Below are 21,606 nucleotides of genomic sequence, written 5' to 3'. Positions count from 1 at the left end.
TCTAGATTTTTTTGCATAGAGAATGTTAGTAAGGGAAGAGGTTTTAAATAAATTTATAACTTCTTACTGTTCATTTTACATTTTAAATGATACTTTTAAATCACTACTTTTGTTTGTCTGGAAATATACTGAATATTTTATTATTTAAAATAGTATACTTTTATAGCTGTTTATTAATTTCAGTTGACTACTAACTTCTATTTTGATATTTATTAATGAATTGACACTGTAGTATATTGAGATGTTTATTTTTCTATCAGAGCTGTAACAACTATGACATAGCATTATTTTAATGCAACATCATTGTACTTGCTCTCTAAAAAATAAAATCAATATTTAATCCATATGAATTCTTCATATTTTTAATGTTTAATATGTCTGTGATAAGGAAGAGATGATCACCTCCTTTTAAAAATATGACGCACTTTCATTAAGGTGCACAAATGTCTGCAAAGGGAAGCATATGATTACAGTCATATTTAAATGGAAAGATGGAGAGGTAAAATACGAGGAATACTGTGAATCCCGTGTTTATCAGATGTAAGGCAAACAGATGAATGCACATTCAGGATGAACTTTGAGAGGGTAGGAAGGAACACGATAGAAGTTTGGAGGTGCAGCTGGTTTATCTTGCCCAACCCAACTGAAACATGAATGCACCAGGAGGTGTTAGCACTTTGCAGGGGACAAGAAGATACATGTTGCAGCAATATAATCTATAGATTGATGGGTGGTTACAATGGCCTTTCTTCTGCTTTGCTGTGTTGGGTGGTAGAGGAGCTGGTTTTCTGGGAATGGCTCAATCTCTGCAGATGCCTCATCTATGCCACTCACTGCAGGCTTAGGTTTCTTAGTGAGAACGCATCACTAGGTTGGGAAGGTGACACACATTCTGTCCTTGAGCGGAATCAATAGTAGCATTTGCTTTGCATAATGCCACAAAATTTCTCATGAAAAGGACTTCGGACGTGCTATGTGTAAGGACAGTCAAAATTTGTGTGTGAGACCACGATGCCGCAGTGAGAGACAGATGTGGCATTAAGACACCTGGGTGACTTCACTGGTAAAACTAGCTGTTCGCGCTTCCAACATGAGCCAGTTTTTGCTCTGGGGCTGAGAGAGCACGCTAGAATCAAGTGACGACTGATATATGCTCAATCACCACAACACTTAATGTCCAGGACTTAACAATACAATAGAAAACACCTGGGAAAAGGTGTTGTCGTGGTTTGGGCCGGACTGGCCAATGACAGGTGACAGATGCTCTCCCCCCACCTCTCACTGCAAGGAGAGAAGGAGGAGAGATAAAAGAGATTTATGAGTTTCCTCAAACCAGGATAGGTGTACAGCAAAACTAGAAAGAAAAATAAGTAAATATTACAGGGACGATCTGTTCGTCTTTGTTGCTTCTTCTATCAAAGCAAGGAACGTAATCTCAATATATGCCCGATGAGATTGAGGCTGAGAAATTTCCTTTCACAGAGGCAGGAGTCACCATCCTTCGGTGACACACAGAGCAAGCACATATCACCGGTCCTACAAACTGAGGAATACACATTTTCCTTGGAAGATCTTTATTGAGGGAACATCAACGTTGTCACCAACTCAAAGTAAACATAAAGCTAGATCTGAATTTCAGACATATGATTTAAGCATATAACTTGAGCTACCAACGTAGGCATTCATTTTGCCCTTTGATAGTAAACTTGAAACTAAGGTTAGTGTTAATGCTTAAGTCTCCTACAGACAGCGATCCTGGCATCAAGCTGTGTTGGCTACGCTGTATGTTGTGGAATGATGCTAAGTGACCTGTATGAAGTCCTTCTTTCTTTCTTTCTTTCTTTCTTTCTTTCTTTCTTTCTTTCTTTCTTTCTTTCTTTCTTTCTTTCTTTCTTTCTTTCTTTCTTTCTTTCTTTCTTTCTTTCTCTCTTTCTTTCTCTCTTTCTTTCTTTCTCTCTTTCTTTCTTTCTTTCTCTCTTTCTTTCTTTCTCTCTTTCTTTCTCTCTTTCTTTCTCTCTTTCTCTCTTTCTTTCTTTCTTTCTTTCTTTCTTTCTTTCTTTCTTTCTCTCTTTCTCTCTTTCTCTCTTTCTTTCTTTCTTTCTCTCTTTCTTTCTTTCTTTCTTTCTTTCTCTCTTTCTTTCTTTCTCTCTTTCTTTCTCTCTTTCTTTCTCTCTTTCTTTCTTTCTTTCTTTCTTTCTTTCTTTCTTTTCTCCTTATATCCAGCAGTTAAATCATGCCTATATAGCTTAAAATGTCCATATAGTGACAGACAGTTTTTGACACTAGGGGCATTGTATTTAGCCAATTTTTATTCGCATCCACGAAGGTGCCAGTGGGTGCCCTAATTTGGCTTTAATGTAACAAAACTGCTATTTTGTTGCGGATACCATTGACAAGAAAAAGGCTTGACACTTTGTCCCTCCAAAGAGGAAAGAAACCTAAGTTGCAGCCTCTAAAGCTGGAGGAGGAAAGAGATCCTGATTTCAGCCACTTTTTTGGCACCACTCATGTAGGTGCACGCTATTACAGAATTTCCCTCCCTCCATGGTTCCCTTTGTAGTAGGTGCAGGTTCGATCCAATATACAGAGAGGATGGGAGGAGAATAGTTCAGCATTAGGGATAGTTGGTTTGATTGAAGATCTCAATTTGTATGATGATAACCAAAAGGCAATAATTAGCATTACGAATAAAAACTTTGTCAACAGGCTGATTGTAACTAGTAAGGAGTTAATCTGAAAAGTGTGTGGTTTCTTCTGCTTTCAGGTCTACAACAAAGACAGGAAACATGGAAATACATTCTTGCTACCCTGGTTTTAAAATAAAATAGTTTAAATGTATTGTATGAATTACATAAAAAAGTCTAGTTTTACAGAAACCCAAATGGTCTGAAGCCGTGTTTAGAGCACGGGTACTCTCAGTGTGGTGCAGGTGCTTCTGGCTGCTCATCTTCTGCTAGGGAGCCTTGGGGTGGTCCAAGTTGGGTTGGACTGCGCAGAATTCATGTCACCCAGACATAAGGTGCCAGTCTGATTTATTTGCACAAAAGAGGCCCCGACATTATCATCTCCTGACCCCTCATCCCAGGGAAAGAGTGGTGGGTGGCAGAAAGCAACGTCTTCCTTTTTCAAACCATTCTATCATCTACCCAGCCCAGAGCATAATATGGCCTCTGATTATTTTCTTGGCCTTGAACTGCATGACTCATGAAGGACAGTTACTGTTTAATAAAGTTGATGTGTATGCAAGCTGATAAAACTAAATGATTAACCACAAAAGCATAATATTGCCAAGTTATGTCACATATGCTTATTGAAATCGGTGCGTGTGATGTATTTCTTTCAGCTTTGCAGCTTGCCAAGTCCCCCTTTTGGGGCCCTAAGCCTCTTGTTTATGCCTTGGCAATCTGGAGAGCTCAGGACCTGTTCCTCAGTGGGGTTCCTCTGCTCTCAGAGCTGCTCATGGGAGCAGCCTTTCCCACAAGCCCCCTTCTGACTCTTTAGCCTTTGACCATAGCCTTAATGGTAGCCATTCTGAAAGCTTCACTGAGGCTCCAAGATTTGTGGCTGAACTGCTGAGGAGGCAGGGGACATGTCAGTGACTGGGTTTTCCACAGAGTTTTTGGACATACCTTCTCTTTACTCCGCTTTGGACAAAGTAGGAATTTTGAAGACTTCTACAACTTAGACGTGGTGCGCTCTACCTAGATTGTCTTTGTCCTCAGCAGCGTTTAAGGTGTACAGCTTGTGGTTTGGCTTCTGCCCTTGAATTGTTTTCTCATCTTTCTCAGCTTCTTGTGCATGTCTCCATATCTAAACGGGGCTGTTAGAGAAAGTTTTCCTCACTGTGCCTTCTTTGAAAATTGCAATGAATCAGAGGGCTTCATCAGTGAACAGCTGATGAGGAGAGCTTTTTTTATTTTTTGGGCAGACAGCAACAAGTTAGCGTCTGTAGCGCAAAGATAAACAGAGCATTTCTGAGCCTGGTCGGATGCAGTCACATTCCTCTGCCCCTTTCCAGTGTCGAGTAGTCAGGGCTATTTCTTGGTGAACTTGCCAGTCCTCAGATACTCCCAGGAACTGTCCTGCTGTAAGCTTTAAATCCGGTACCCTTGCAGCTTCTGCAAGGTATATGCAAAACACAAACCCCAGAGACGCATTTCCCTTCCAGAACCACCATTCTGATGGCAATTGTTATCATTTGTAAATATTTCTTCATGTGTGTGTAAGTGTGTGTCTGCACATTCCATCCAAATTAACTTCTCTTCAGCATCAAGAAGTTCATCTCTGACTGCTAAATAGCCTGTCGGACCAAATTATATAAATAGATGCAAGATATATACAGATGTAGTCTCACATACCTTTTTTGTATATATTTAAAATGGCATTCCTCTCCTAATTTCTCATGCATTGCAGGATCTTCCTTTAAAATTCCTATACGTATCCCAATTTCTGTTAATAGTTAGGCTGCTATCATGTTGAAACTGCGACTTGAAGCGTTTGCCAGTGTTCAATCTCCTTGAGTCTTTGTGCTTTTGTCTTTTTTGGCTGCTGCCTTGCACATTAAACCTAAAGCATGGAAAACGGACACAGCAACTTACACAGGGACTCTTCCCCCTGTACTCGGCACTGGTGAGGCCCCACCTCGAGTACTGTGTTCAGTTTTGGGCCCCTCGCTACAAGAGGGACATTGAGGTGTTGGAGCGTGTCCAGAGAAGGGCTACAAAGCTGGTGAGGGGTCTGGAGGACAAACCTTATGAAGAACGACTGAGGGAGCTGGGGTGGTTTAGCCTGGAGAAGAGGAGGCTGAGGGGAAACCTTATCACCCTCTACAGCTACCTGAAAGGAGGTTGTAGAGAGATGGGGGCTGACCTCTTCTCCCTGGTGACAAGTGATAGGACGAGAGGGAACGGGTTCAAGTTATGTCAGGGGAGGTTTAGATTGGATATTAGGAAACATTTTTTTCACTGAAAGGGTTATTAAACATTGGAATAGGCTGCCCAGGGAGGTGGTGGATTCACCATCCCTGGAGGTGTTTAAAAAAGGGTAGATGGGGCACTTAGGGACATGGTTTAGAAGTGGCTTTTGTCAGGGTAGGTTAATGGTTGGACTTAATGATCTTAAAGGTCCCTTCCAACCTCAGCAATTCTATGATTCTATGATTCTATGATTCTTGGTTCACAAATAGGTTCTAATCGTGATGTTAAAAATAATAAACGAATATTTCTTTAGCCAATTTATTCCTCGTGCCTTTGAAAGTGAGGCCTTGCTTTTTAAAAAGGAAAGAAGCATTAGGTCAAAAGAAAGAAAAGATAATGTATCAGACTGATCGTTTTGCAAAGAAAAAAAAAGTGGCATTCTCAGAAGGAAGATTTATTGTCATATGACAGACTGAGAGCGTTTCATGCTGCCTAAAAAGAAAACCAAGTAGATTAATTTCCAGACCAAAAAAAAAAAAAAAAAGAAAGAAAGAAACTTCAGTTTCAACAATTTTGTCCAAGGTTCAATTCTTTGAAATTGCTGGGCCCTTGTGGTTCAGCTGCAGATTATATTAGGAGTGAACATGCTGCACATCTTTGAATATCAAGTCCATAAGGTCCCCTTTGAGATCAGATATATAACAGATTAGGAATGTTAATGTAATATGTGTTATATTCCTTCTTCGAAAAAAAAAAGTTATCTTACAGAACCTGTTTGGCAAGCCAAAACATAAGAATCATTATTTATTGTCTTAGCTGATGTTCCCTCTTAGATCACAAAGAATTTATGCTAGCAACTATTGTGGATTATTCTTACATTTTCTATTTATCCCCTTTTCACTCACCAAAGTAATAGTTTGGATTTGAACTACCTGAAAATAATGCAATGTAGAATTCACTGTAAATTCCTGTACTACCCAAGAATTTTGCTTCTCTAGTTAGCTGGCTTTCTGTCAAGTGTATTAACATACTCAGTTATTTTTGAGGGGAAAAAAAAGAAAAGGAAAATCTAATAAATGGCTGTCAACATCACTTGAAATGTCTTGAAGGAAATTGTGTTACTGAGTTTAATTGCTGTCATTTAAACTATTTGATACACTTGGTGACCTAGTTCCTATGGAATTCAAGTGCTTTTACCTTGCCAAGTTTCACTGCCTACTTGGTCAGTGCCCAGTTACTGCTGCTTTCCTCGGCCAATGCAGGTGCCTGCCAACACGGTGAAGTCTGCAGTGTCCTTTGAACCAGCGAGATAAGGGAATTGTTTTTCCTGGGCACACTTTGGCAAAGAAGAGAGTATTATAATTGTGCTATGATTACAACACCTAGGTTATTGAAGTTTTATTGGATATAAAATTTATAGTCAATTTATACACAGCTACTCCTGAAGTCACCGGTATCGCATACCTGAAGTCTTGCTAATTCTAAGGATTATTGCATGAGGGAATTGCTTGAAGAATCCTTTTTTTTTTTGAAACTGGAATCTTTTTGAGATGTTCCTTGGAATGATATTTTTCGCCTCCCCAGGGTGCCTCCCTAAAAGACATTAAAATATGATTTGATTTACAGTATTCACAAAGAATGTGAGCGGCACTGTGCCTTCCTTACCTTAGGGATACGGAAGTGATGAGTGCTCTCACAGCACCAGAACCGTGTTCTGACAAGAGTACTTACTTTTTATACCAGTCTTCCATGAGAAGAGACAGATTTTTTCAGACCTAGAGTCCATCTAGCCCTGTGTAGCTGTCTCCAACGGTGGAGTGTATATAACTCCCCTGAGTCTCCCCCCAGTCATTTTTCAGCTTAGGGAATTTTCTACATCTTATTAGTCTGTTTAATCAGTAACCCTCACTTTCAGGTATGTGCCATTGAACTTAAAAAAAAAATAAAAATCCACCAAGTTTGGAACTGCTGCATGAAAACCTGCTTCCTTTTGTTTTGAACCCAGCACTTTGCTTGGTGGCACACAGCCACCTGCATTCAGCGTGGACACTAAGCCCCAGACTCTCTTCTGTAGATCTTGTCACATCTCCCCAAGTCGCCTTTCCCAGACTGCAGAATCCAAGGTCATTCTTTATACCAAAGCCTTTTCTTATCTTTGATCATCTTTGCTGCCCTTTTCTGACTCTCACCGTCATCCTTCTTCCCTTCCTTAAGGATGAGGGAGTAGAAATAGTTTGAATATTCAAAATGTAGATGAACCACCCATTTACATAGGGACTTGATGATGTGAGTCTTTTCCTATTGCTTTTATAATACTATTATAATTTATTTATTTCCTAAAGTTTGTATGGCTTAATTTGATGCAGAATTTTTAATTCCTTAACAGAGGTCTTATACCGAATTACCATCCTATCATGTTTAGCTCTGAAACCGCTGCATGAAGGAAAGCTGATCACTCACAGCTATCTTGAATGCAAATACCAGCGGTTTGGTTCACCTTTGGGTCTCTCCCTTCTTCATAGCTTCTGCTTAGTCTGCAAGTATCACCATTCCTACAGAAGCAGAAATCTCCTCCAGATAGTACCCTCCTAGCACTACAGCTCTGCCTTTCTACTTCTCTATCCAGTCCTGCACAGGGTATGGCGAATGTTTCAGAGAACGTTCCCACCAAAGTCCTGGTCTCCAGGTTTTTTTTCAGAGAAAAAAGTTTTGCCTCTAGAATTTCCTACCTTCCCTCTTCTCTATGTGGTTGATACTCACCTTAATACTGCTTCTGCCTCTGAGGTTTACCAGCTTTGTATTAAGTAGGCAAATTGTATGTTTGTATGTCTGAACCCCTGTACATTTCTTTGCTGGATGAGAGCATCTTCCCCCTCTTCCCTTCCTGCTGGACATCCTGATTCCAGAAGGGCACTCACATTAAGAGAGGGCACATATGTATAATCCGGCTAAGAGAAACCTGTTACTGTAGTCATGTTTCCTTTCACTTGCCCGTATGACATTCCTGGATATCTCCTCTGTCAGCCTAGGTCTCAGCAGAAGAAAATTTTTTTTTTTTAAGACTAAACTGTTCAGCAACCTCAATGCGTCCTCAATGAACATCTCCATTAATCTACTTCCCTCTGGGTCAGCTATCCTACCCCTATATCCATACACAAATCTGCTGGCTTCCCCACAGGGCAAGCACTTTTATAAGTCTCTCCCTGCAGGAAAAGTATTGCCAGTGTTCTTCCTTCCTTTCACCTTTGTGAGTAGGTGCAAAAGCAATTCCTAAAGGACTGTCTTTTGCCAGATGCTCCTTATTCCATTAACCTCCCACAGCACAAAAACCAGAAAGCCACCAACCTCTTCTGCTCCCATCTCTCTGCAGGAGTGAAAAATATTGTCCACTTCTTACTTACTTCTTAGACTGCTACTCACTCTGTGCTAGAGCTGGCCTTCACAGTGGAAGGCATCCTCGCCTTGCCTCTGCCTTCGTACCTGTGGCTGGCCGGCCTCCTCCTACCCATCCCTCTCCAAACTTCCCCAGACTGGGTTGCTATTCTTGAATGTCCTTGGTTGGCTACTTGATTGGCTAATTAGCACCTTGGCTATATACAGAGGGTTCTTGAAAAGGGGATTTTTCTTAAACGTGATATTGAATTAGTCCTACAACCCACAGAGTTGTGAGAGGGATGCGGAAACGAATTTTATTTAAGGAGATCATAAGATTCACAACTGAAAGGATTGCAATACTTTTAATTTTCCTGTAACATAACTAAGTTCTTTAACTCCTAGATCAGCCTGTTACTTCTTTTTAGCTTGTCTACCTACTACCCAGTCTACAACTTCCCACAATGGGAAAAGTACCTATAAGATCACAACAATTGCTCAGCAAATGTGCTGCCTCCTGGATAAATTTCTCTGTCCATTCCCCATGCTTCATAGCACAGGTCTTTCGGTGTCTAAGCCTGATTTCCTGCGGATTGATTCAGCACCCTTTGGGGTCTATCCCTTCCTATCTTCAGAACTTCTGCAAAAGTATTTTCCTGGGAGGGGGGAAACAAAAAAACCCCAACTTTGATCTGTGGTTGGGTAACTTAGATCCAAACTCAGTAGATCTTAGAGAAAGAGTCTAGAAAGGCTTCAAGGTTTGGGGGCCAGAGTTAAGGGATTATGTCTGAGCCGCATAGAAGATGAAGTTTTTATATATGGGCCCTAAACTCTCCTGCTGTAAAATATATCATCTGTTAACCAGGTCATTTGGTAAGTGAGGCTCCCTGATTTATAAGCTAATTTTTAATTAGGCACAACTATGTCAAAGGGAAGGATTGTTTCTAAGACAAAAAATAAAATGAGACAGAAACAAGGGTGCATCTGAAAACAGTTAAAACAAGGATTATCATGTCCTCTACTATAGTGACTATCACCTTAAAAATGGTCTTTTGAGGGTGGGAAATCCTTATTTCACTCCTAGGCTTTGTTCAAAGTCTAAAGTTCTGAACTTAAAAATTTTGGCAGAGATTCCTCCAACTTTTGGCACAGTACAGGCCCAAATGCACTCCTACATTTGTTGAATCCCAAGAAGTGGAAAATTAAAAAACAAGAAAAGACTACTGGGATAACTCCGAGAGTAAGAGTCAGCACGGCGGAAATATATTAAGATATTTTCCACGGTATGAATCTCTAAGGCTTTTCCCCATGGGGTGAGCATTTGGATTAAGGTAGACATCTTGACAGGCTGGAGGAATAGGCCGACAGGAGCCTCATGAAATTCAGCAAGCATAAATGCCAAGTCCTCCACCTGGGGCAGAGTAACCCCTTGCACTGATCCAGGCCAGGATCTGCCTTGTTGGAGAGCAGCTCCGCTGGAAAAGATCTGTGAGTCCTGGTGGACACAAGCTGAACGTGAGACAGCAGGGGGCCCTGGCACCCAAGCAAGCCAACAGCATCCTGGGCTCTATTAACAGGAGTATAGCAAGTAAAATGATGGAAGTGACTGTCCCCCTTTATTTAGCACTCATTAGACCACATCTAGATATTGCATGCACTTTTGGGGCCTCGGTACAAGGAAGACATTGAGAACCTTGAGCAAGTTCAGTGGGGAGCCACAGAGATGATTGGGGTTGCAGCATTTGCCCAGTGAAAAGAGGTCAAGGGAGCTAGGCTTGCTTAGCCTGGAAGGAAAGACGGCTTCAGGGCACCAAAGAGCAGCCTGCAAGGGAAGTTATCAAGAAGATGGAGCCAGCCTCTTCACTGAGGTCCATGGTGAGATAATGGACATAAGTTGAAACAGGAGATTGAGACTGCGTATAAGGAAGAATGTTCATTCTTAGGGTAATTCAGCATTGGAAGAGGTTGCTCAGAGAAGCTGCAGGGTCTCTCTCTTTCAGTGTTTTCAAAACCCAGCTGGACAAAGCCCTGAGCAAACCAGTTTGATGCAGTGTTGACTCTCCTTTGAGCAGGAGGTTGGACTAGAGACCTCACAAGGACCTTTCCAAATTGAATAGGTCTGTGAGTCTGTGATAAATGTGGAGTCTGGTTAACTCTCAAGAAGACATTGTTTTTTCCTTCCTTATTACCTGCATTTACTTCAAGAAGCTTGCTGTGTGCAACTGGCAAGCTGTACTACTAGCAACATTTTACTAAGAATCTGCTGGGAAGGAAAAGCTGCAATTTTCAAACTCCTTTACAAAGCAGACAGATCTTCTTTAGTGAAGAAGGAAACTCAATACAGTGAAATTTATAGCATACGTTGATTTTCGAATGTGTATTTCTCATCTGGCCATGGAAGAGTTTTGCCATCTAAAGCAAGGGACTGTATTCTGCTCTGAGGCATATACAAATCCCCTTAGCTTCAATGGGAATAACACACACATAGCTGAGGGCATGGTTTGGCCCAGGGTCAATAGCCTCCTAAAAGCTTTTTTCCTACATTTTTTTTGTTTCTTGCAGTATTCATCTTTTTTCCTTTCCAAAGGTTCTGATGTCATTCCTGTTGCTGCACTTATAGAGTTCAATTTAGTGGGAACATCTTTGAAGTCTAATTAGATTTCTTGAGAAAGACTCACAAGATTGCTTCAGGCCAAAACTGTCACGCAGCAGTATTAGACCAAATATTATGCAATTGTTCTGTTATTCATGCTCTCTTCCCACTCATGAGTTGGGTTTGAAAAGCTTGTGGGATATATATGACATATCAGAGAAGTGCCAAATATTCTTCATATAGTCCATTCTCATATTTCCTATGGAAAATGCCCCTTCTCGCAGTCTTCCCCTTCCCACAGTAAGCTGAAGTTTATCCATTACACCAGGGTAACATCATCCATGTCCACGAAGTTGCAAAGCATAGCTTGGTTCACTGCAATTTAGGAATACTGTGAAGGGTATTGTTAATTTGTAGAGAACTTACAGGCGATATATTGCATGTGTATGAGAAACTTCACAACAGAGCGATGTCCACCGTATGTCAGCGATGCATGGAGTACCAGTGTAGAAAATTTTCTGTACAGTGTCAACATTGGCCAGAAGTGGAGACTGCCACAAGGCATAAGAAAATAACAACACAGGACAAAATGCACTTAGACTTTATCTCACCAGGGCTGGTTCCATGGTGATAGTACCTGTGACCTTCCCAAGGAAAGCCTCGCATGTACATGAGATCTGTTATGACTGCAGCATCCAAGGCCAGGTATAGACTGCATCCATAGAGCTAGCAAGATAAAATATTATACAAAAACAGAGTTCTGGCATTGATGCCCTTTTTCTAGATATGTATAAGTGATTATGCAGAATTATTCACGTACAACTATAAAAACTTGAAAATTGAACCTGACAGCCATTCTGAACCAGTCCTGGCCTTGTCCATCTGCCAATGTGTTGGCAGTGGGTGTGAAATGGGGTCTGATTTGCCTTTGGAGGCAGGGGCAGGGGGCAGGGAGAGGAGGGGATGAGTTTGCACATGCACATGACCATGGTTTGCTCGGGTGGCCCCTCACAAGGCTCACTGGGAAGTGCTGGGGCATGGGGAGAGATGCTGTATCCCACCTTCTAGCATCTCAGCACTTCCCTCATGCCCAACAAGCAATTGCCTCTGCTGTGCAGCGCAGAAGGGAATGCAGCATGGACTGCTTTTACTCTACAGCAACATCTTGTTTACAACTGCAACATTTTCAGCCCGGAAGATCCTGAAGCGTATTTACAAACTAAGCTAAGATTTACTCTTAGTAACTTACTGTTAAGCCATATTCTGTCTTCAGTGGACTAACAATAGCAAAGCGTGTGTCAGGCTTGTCCCGAGCCGTGACTGTCTCTACGGGCTGAGCTCAGCCATGTTCATCTTGAAACACCACGGCCACCTAACACAGCCTAATGCTGCTGCGCTTAAGGAGGGGGTGCTATGAAAAAAGGCTCTCCTGGCTGAATTGTGGCAAGAATATAACTAGAGAAATTGTAATGCCACAAGATGAAATATCGGTGGTGCTCTGGCTTCAACTATCCAGCAGCTGAGCAGAGAGCAAGGGACCTCGGTGCTGGTGGCAAGTGCTTGGTTTATGTCTCCTCAGCACTTGCCCCCACTGCTCTGCCAGGGACCCCAGGGCCACCTCCTCCCAAACCCTCACTTTCCTTGGAGGTTTCTCACTGAGGGACCAAGCAGGCATGACCCTATTAAGATATGAGGAGCCTGTAGCCCATGGTTGTGTGACCACAAGTGATTATTAACACGCACTGGACAGACTAGGGAAAAACAGTTGAGTTTTCCATGTAAAAAACCTTGAAGTGATGCAACAGAAACCATAAAATGCGTATGCATGTTGCTCAAGGTCATACAGATATGTTTGTTCTTGTCTGTTTGTTTGTTTGGTTTTCCCCCTCTGGGCATCTATAATATTGGGATGCAGCAGTAACATTTTTCTTGTTAAACTGAGATCCTAAGGGGAAAACTCTTTTCATAAATTTTTGAGGTGAAAACAACTGCAGGGATGCCTATAACTGAGGGAGAGACTTAAGCCCTTAACTGCTGACTGATAGTTTATAAAAAAACAGAGTTTGGCAGGCAAAAGTATGATTATGAGAAAGCTTAATCCACTGTCAAATATTTTATTGCGTTTCAGAATCAAATTGCAGGCTCCAAGCTATTTTAAATATTAAACAGAGGGATATAACAGAGAGATTCTATAAACAAGGCAGAATGTAATGCCACTCACAATAACTTTAGGAAGGCACTCTGATGTTTCAGCAGTGAAGGTAGATTGATTTCATAGGGAAAAAAAAGGAGAAGACACTAGATATATGTATATTTTTATTAATGGTTTTCTTTTCCTGTCAAAAAATTGATTGACAGTCTAAAGTGAAACTGCAGTAATGTTTATATTTCAAAGAAAGAAGATTCCTCAATCTGGTGTTAATTTCCCATTTTATGAAATAAAAATGTCAACAATGAGGCTAAAGAAAAGTAGTGTTGAGTTTAACTTAACTTTTGCATCTGTGCCTTGTCTGATGTTTTGAGATTGCTTTTTAACTTGTTTAACACAAGAAGAAAGGTAGAAGTCCTAGATTAAACCAGAAACTGAATATATTTCCAAAAATATGCATAATTACCTTGATTTCTAAAGGATGTACAAAACATTCTTTAAAATAAATTCTAAACCAACCCATAGTCATTTAATCTTCCTTGAAATTCAAGATATAGTAGAGTATATACCTGTAGGAATTGGAACTAACAAAAAATAGTTACAATTAAATTTGCATTGTTTAAAGTTAAAATAAACCAGACCAGCTTTTGGTTACTTTATGGGCTATATATTTGTAGAAATACGTGTCATCAACTTACTGTCTTATATTTTCCCAGATTTTCAAGCATGAGTGCAACAGCTACATCTGACAATACTTCATCTCTGCAAGTACTCCTGGCTAATGGGTCAACACATATTTCCTTGGGCAGGGTCTGCAGGGTGAGACTTAGAGAGGTGACCGATGACCCACATCTTTATCAGCAGGTCATGATGATGGCAAACCACATGATTACAGTCCATGATATTTCCTTTCTTTAGTGAATATGAGGAAGTTTAAAATCCCAGAAGATACCTGGAGGTGGGGTGGTATTTTAAAAAAAAAAAAACAAAACCAAAAAACAAACACACAACTTTTTTTTCTTACAACTTCATCCTGCAATAGGTTATGTGCTAACCTGGGAACAACAGACACAAACTACTCCTGAGACCCATGTTCTCCATATTGGCAAGGTGCAGATTCTGATGTCTGTGGTGCTCGCTTTGCACCAGGACAGTAAAAGGGAAGGGCGAAATCTGGTAGGACTTGAGTCAATAGCAGATCTCTTATGTCAATAACATTGTGCTTTCATCAGGTTTACAAGAAACTCAGTGTTCCAACCTGGGAAGGTAGCCACCTTCAGGACAGGTCATACTGGTTTCCTTTGCGTTCTATTGTCAGCGGTGTCAGAAGACCCCTTTGTGCCTCCAGCCAGGATGTATGGCTTGTTCACATGTAAGCTGTGCAGCACTCACCTGACATTTTGGCATTGCAGGAAAGGCAATAGTAGTGTGCCATGAGTAAGGCTCTCTCCCCTCCTGGGAAGCAGCTTGCTTGTTTCAGGTGGACATGTGCCATCTGGGTGACCAGGAGAACATAGCTTCAGAGCAAAACATGAGAGACATCGGCTTGCCAATACGGATGCCTCATAAGCTTCCTATGGGTGCCGTATTTACATCCCACAAAGCTATCACACAATTAAGTCTTCACGTGTCAGATTAGCACATCACAAAAAATATTAACTATCCCAAATACATTGCCCAACACTTTTATTTTATAACATATTCCAATTCTTAGTCCATAGTCACAGTCCTTCTCTTAGGCAGCAGTAGGAGACCTGCAGTGCATTTCTTCTAGTGGACTCATGCCCGTGAATGTTACATTCAGCTGTTATTTTTTCGACAGGTAACAACTATGATAGTTAAGGAAAAACAAACTGTTAAAACATTAAAAAGTGAGATTCATCTAAGCATCGCTCTAATGTTAGTCTAAATGCCATTTATAAAACTGGAGTTATGCCATAATGAATCAGGCCTCAAAGCTATGCGCTGTAAACAGATTGTTGTAACCAAATACAAGTTTTAATTCACACAAAGGGATCTGTTGCTGTTTGTGGGTTGCAGGATCAGTAAAGATTTGAGAATAAATTAGGGGCCTACAGTGTATTTATTCTATGGGGTCTATTCTCTTGACAATTACTTTAAATTCTTTATGAGAAATAAACACTGCATGTGCAGAATGGAAGGCTTTTATCCACAAAGCTTTAATTTCAGAGACAGCAAAAAACTGCTGATTTTGCCTGTGGATTCAGTAGGTCCAAATAACTCCGTGTGTACCTTTACCTCCATTCAAAGTGAGGTTATTGGTTATACTGCAGGAGCAGCCAAGGTCCTGGTTACTCACCCATTGTGCCATGGGCAACGTAAGCCCCCCCAAAAAAGACTGTCCTCAGCCTGGGCATCCACTGAAGCCGGGATGGTCTGTTTGGGATGCTGTGGACAGGAGGAGCATTGGTTTGGGGGCATCTGGTGGTCACCCCAGAGTGACAGAGTGGGAACCCGCTCTCCATCTTTGCGTAGGGCCAAGCAGTTGGGCACAGATGACTGTGGAGCAGCAGGGGGGGCAGGAGGGTAGAGGGCTAGGTAGGACCCACCCAGTCAAAAAGCCCCTGGTTGGACCTCTCTGACCTATCATGCTTTCCTCCCTGCCCTCTGCAGCAGATTTATAAATCAGGAGGGGGATGAGAGCAGCAGTGCCAGGGGGCCGGGGCCAGTGAGGGCCTGCCCTCTCTATTAGTGTATCATACTCCTCTTCTTCTCTTTTTTCTGTATTTTAGATGCTCTGAGGAGAAAAAATTAAGATCCCTAACTCATATGCCTTCTATGGGTGAGCCAGCTTGTGCGCTGGAGACTGGTGGTATGACAGGACTTCCCTTCTCCTTACAGAAAAGTGAGCTCTTCTTTTATGCTCGTGCCTTGGGTTTGTGTAGGAGTCTTTGGTAATATTAAGTACAGGCTTTTTTTCAGTTTCATCCAGCGGTTTTAGGTCTCAGGGGTACTACTCATTTCCCTGTCAAGGGGATCCCTCCTCCACACATGAACTGGTCAGCTATTCATACAAATAGTGTTTATTCTTCTGTTTTTGAATTATGCCTATTAAAGAATTTGCTTTGCTGCGAGAGCGGCGTCCCTGGGATTTGGAACTGGCCACATGCCACTGTTTCCACATGCAAACCCTTGGAGCTAGTATCAGCCTTTCCATCACAGCTTTGGCCTTCTACAGCCTTCACAGGTCTTGTTACTTATTTATTTCTTTGTTTTTTGATGTGCGTCTGAAACCAGGCATCTTTAAAACAAGTAAAAAAAGCATGAGTGGTGGATCCGATGAAGTCTGGTTGCTCTCCATCCTCCAGAAGCCTCCCCATTGTTCCCTGATAACCCCAGCACCCTCTTCCCATGTCCCCGTTTGGCTGGTTGGCAGAGCAGATGTTGAAGTAATGCATACACCGATCGGTATGCTGCTGTGCTGACAGGCCAGCAACAGCCAGCTTTCAGAAATGGTAAGGGGGCACTGCTGTTTCCATGTCTTTTGTCCCCAGGTACCATTTTGTTTCACCCCAAACTGGGAGAAATTTCTACATTTTAGAACTGTAGGCTGCTGTCATCTTTCAGAAGTTATTAAAGGCAAGTGGCCAACTCAAAAACAATGTGATCGTGCAAAACTCTTTCTCCTGTTTTTTTTTTATTGTTATTTTTTTAGAAAACCACAATAAAAGTTAAATCAGCAGTTCTTAAGCTTTTTTCTGTGGTTGATTTGGGCAAACAATGGTGCCCACCCACGTTGCGGTTGTCACTGGATTTATATCCGCCCATGAAAAAACAGTCAAAATCACAGCTGAAAATGGAGCCGGGGAGGAGAGGTCCCATATGAGCAACAGGCTACCAGTAAAGCCTATCAAAAGGACAGTGCTGCTGTTGCTGCGTGTTATTATTGTACTACCAAGGTTAAATATCAGCTTTATATGACTGCTTTATTCTCGAAAAACTACTTGATTAACTAGTAACATGTCTCACTGGAGGAAAACAACATATGTCATAGCCTTCCATGTTATGACTTATAGAAATCTTCCCTACTTTTCCTCAAGGGAGGAAAAAAGGTGTGGATCCAAAGAATGTCTGCAAGAAAAAAATCAGGTAATTACAGTACACCCAACACCATGAAACAGAGGCCTTGAAACAAAATAGGCAATGAGGTTCCAAAAAACTCAACTGGGAAGTTACAGACACTTCCATAATTTTAATGTTTAGACCTATTAACTATAATTTATTTTTAAAACAGCAAGTATTTGATGAGGAAGTTTAATTTCATTTTGTTAGACGTTTATACTTCTACATTTTTAGCAATTTTATTTTTTTTCTTTTTTTTTAACAAATTTGAAGAGAGTGGAGCTGCTTAAACAGGAGAGAAAGCAAAGTTCAGTGTAGTGACAATTGCTCTATCAGTTGTTTTGGTTGATTGATTTATTAAAATAGTAGTGTTTGTGAGACATCATTAATTGCGCAATGACAAACTGTACTTCCTACTTGGTGCATGACGGTGGTTTTCTAGTTTGGTTTATTACACTGTAAATAACTACCTTACATCCGGATTGATTTGTTTATTCACTTGCATCTGAAGAAAAAAGCAACCCAGTTTTGCAATAGTTAAATAGAGCAATTGTGCCATCCAGTGGCTAGCTAGGTTAACTCCCTTCTTCTCCTTCCACGTTATCATTCGGTATTTCTTGTTTCTTATTCAAAAAATATGTAATTATTGTAATGTACAATGTTCATTCCACCGCTGCATCCCATTAATATATGTAATGAAAACATTAATTCTCTTCACCCTTTTTTTCTAATACCCTTCTCAAAGTGAAGGCCCAAAAGAAAAGAAAGATGTGCCATACATCCTTCTGGATCAATTAGAGATGTTACAGGTTACTACACACCTTATCATCAAATGTCATGGACCACTAACAACGGTGAGCCAAGAAAAACATAGCTCTTGACTCAACTTGCCTACTGTGCCCATGGATCATGGCAGAACCTTTGATGAAGTGTTCCCAATGTAACTTTTTGTAATAACAACCATAACTAAGCTTATAAATTGGTTCATGAAACATGCCTGTGACTGTTTGAAAGAGTCAGAGAGGACAGACAATATGACAAAATAATCCTACGGTATGATTACATTCTTATGTGATCAGCCTCACTCATTTCACCACCATAATTTCTAAAGCAATTATCTGGAGCGCAAGGTGAGATCTGGTCCTTTTTGCCTGAGTCTGTACTGAGTAGATGGGAAATGCAGCCATGAGTCATGACTTGAAAAGGTCTCCTCATTTCCAAACCAAACTCTACTGTGATCACTTCTGAGGAAGAAGGACCTTCCCAATTGCAACGTTTTGTTGGTGAACCACAAGCCTGTTTGGGGAGAAAGCCTCATTATGCAAATTAACTTTCTGGCATCCATGTGAAGCCTCCCATTTGGACAAAAGCAACACGTGGGAAAGAAAAAAAAACAAGAAGAAGGTGCTCATTGGAAGGGAAATGCAGGGGAAGAGGCTCAGACATGTATAATGCTGCACAGTTTGTACAGCTTTGAAGAAGGGAAATGGATTCTGAGACACTATTCTGGCTCCTTTTGCTACTCCTGTGTTTTGAGGCCTTCCGTCGCCCTGAAACAATAACCTTGTGCAGACAAAGTTGCGTATCCCAGGGCCCATCACCTTGAGAAAAAGTGGATTGTTAAAATAGAGTGGGGGCCTCATGCTGTGGGTACAGCTCATGAAGGAAGATCTCCCAGTCCCAGCATACAGTTACACCTTGGTTTTTGTACAAGAGACTTACACTCCCGTGACCCTGGCAGCGAAGGGGAGGGGAATGCCCAGCCACCCCTCTCTTAACTAATAGACTGCCCATTTATTTTCACTTGGGTTTAATTGCAGCTTTTCAGGTTCTTGGGGTCTGCACGCAGTCCAGCTGTGGAGTCCTTCCAGAAGCAGCATGTTGTGACCCCATGCAAAGCACCCGACTCCAGGTACAGCAGCCAATCCAGACCTCATTCTGGCATGTCCTCCCCATCTCCCTTCTCCACTACGTTCATAGAATCATAGAATCACAGAATCATTTAGGTTGGAAAAGACCCTTGGGATCATCGAGTCCAACCATCAACGCCACTCTACAAAGTTCTCCCCTACACCATATCCCCTAACACCACATCTAAACGACTCTTAAACACATTCAAGGATGGTGACTCCACCACCTCCCTGGGCAGCCTATTCCAGTGTCTGACCACTCTTTCTGTGAAGAATTTTTTCCTAATGTCCGGTCTAAACCTACCCTGCTGCAGGTTGAACCCATTCCCTCTTGTTCTATTGCTGATTACCTGTGAGAAGAGACCAGCACCAACCTCTCTACAATGTCATTTCAAGTGATTATAGAGAGTGATGAGGTCTCCTCTCAGTCTCCTCTTCCTCAAACTAAACAGTCCCATCTCCTTCAATAGCTCCTTGTAAGATTTATTCTCGAGGCCCTTCACCAGCTTGTTGCCTTTCTCTGCACTTGCTCCAGCACCTCGATATCTCTCTTGTATTGAGGTGCCCAAAACTGGACACAATACTCAAGGTGTGGCCTTGAGTATTGAGACCCAGGCAGCTCTCCAGCCACGCTTCCCCAAGCCTGTAGCGATGCACGGGGTTGTTGTGGCCCAAGAGCAGCACCTGGCACTTGACCTTGTTGAAGCTCATACCGTTAACGTTGGCCTATCGATCCAATCTATCCAAGTCTCTCTGTAGAGCCTCCCTATCCTCATGCAGATCAACACTCCTGCTTAACTTGGTGTCATCTGCAAACTTACTGATGATACACTCTATGTCCTTATCAAGATCATCAATAAAGATGTTAAACAGAAGTGGTCCCAACACTGAGCCCTGAGGAACACCACTTGTAATTCCCAACGTTGCTGTGACTCACTATATCTCAATGTGGTTCCTCAAGGATTAAGTATTTCCCAACATATTTTCTTGAAGACACGCAGCAACTTGGCCTCTGCAAAGAAGGACTTCCAGGGAAATCTCCGTGTAATGTGGTCCTGCCTTTTGGGGACATGAATCACTGCACATCGGTGCCTTATGTACTGCGCCACACTGTGCTATGAGAGACTAGTTAACACGCTGGTACAAAGACACAGGAAAGTTCTCCCCCAAGGAAACTCTTTGATCTACACAAAATTGTATCTTGGCCTGAAGTTTAGAAGGTGTCTACCGATTTAGAGAGTCTTAGTTTCTAGAGGGCAAATCTAAGAGGTGCTTAAGACAACTTTTCTCCGGGGAAAAATCCAGCTTTTTCAAGGCTTCTTAAAAATTAGGCAGCAAAATCACTGGTCACTTTTGAAAGTGTTGTTTGAGATACTTTGTCCCTGGTGCACACAGCTCATGTTTACAAAACACCATACCTCCACACCTGGAAAGAACATTCATGCTATTGTTTTGATTTTAGGTATCACCAGTTCTTCAAAAATGACGGGGGGGGGGGGGGGGGGGGCGGGGTGATAAGGATAATTTATGTATAATATATACCATATTATTTATATTATGCTATGGTATGTAATGTTATGTTGTATCATATATTGTATTATGTTTTCTTATGCTATGTTTATTATAGCATATTATTTATAATATAGACAAATCTATTCTGATAATAGAGATGAATAACAGCTAAATGCAGAAGTTCCCTCTAGTTGACTACTTTATTTTCTAAATTGTTATTATAAACTAATGCATTTCATAAAAAAACCCAAAACAGAAAACAAAGGCTAGCATCGAGGGGTCAGGAGGGATGGAGAAGCAAGAACTTCCCAGGCAAACTTTTCTCACCTTCTCAATGGTGAAACTCTAAGGAGACCAAATGACAATTTTGAATATTTCAAAAGAAAAAAAAAATCCTCCCCAAGAGCAAGACCCAGCATCCGGAAGCAGATCAAGAATTCACTGCTCCGGGGCCCCTTTCAAGAAGGAAAGTGCTGACAGTCATCACTATTTCACTCCCACCGAGCGTGTGTCTGCCGGGCAGACCTCTGCCGCCCCTCCTGCATGGATTCCATTGATCAAATCCAGCTGAAGTTGGGGCCAGGTGTGGCTACAGATTTGTGGCTGAGATCAGCATTGCTGCAATGACCAAGGTTCAGATCAAAGGAGAAAAATATTCAGTTTGAGCCCTCTTGAAGAAACATTATTGGATTTTTACTGAAGATTTTTCCCTGAATAGATGACCTAATGTGTTCTGGGAAAGCTTAACAGTTTCTTGCAGCCTAAATGAACATTTTATGGGTTTGTAGTAAACTGCAGTCCTCACATTTAGCACCAAGAGAAGAAAGCTTTATTAGTGCTTTAACATGGCTAATATTCTTGCCATGCAGTTAATGAGCCAAATGAAGAGAAGTGCCGGTAGGGTCATTTTTCCATTCTCATCATATTGCTAGGAGTGTTAGCGCAGCTTTTTGAGTCAAATCTGAACAGGAAGGAGATAAGTCCATGGTCATTAGCTAGAGCAAGTCTTCCTCTCAGAGGCTGTTACAGTAGATTTCCAAATTGCTTGAACTCCTGAGCATTAGACTTGGT

The sequence above is a fragment of the Rissa tridactyla genome, chromosome 2 (genome assembly GCF_028500815.1).
Source record: "Rissa tridactyla isolate bRisTri1 chromosome 2, bRisTri1.patW.cur.20221130, whole genome shotgun sequence".
Classification (NCBI taxonomy): Eukaryota; Metazoa; Chordata; class Aves; order Charadriiformes; family Laridae; genus Rissa; species Rissa tridactyla.
The sequence above is the reverse complement of the archived record's forward strand: the minus strand, read 5'-3'. Positions refer to the sequence as shown.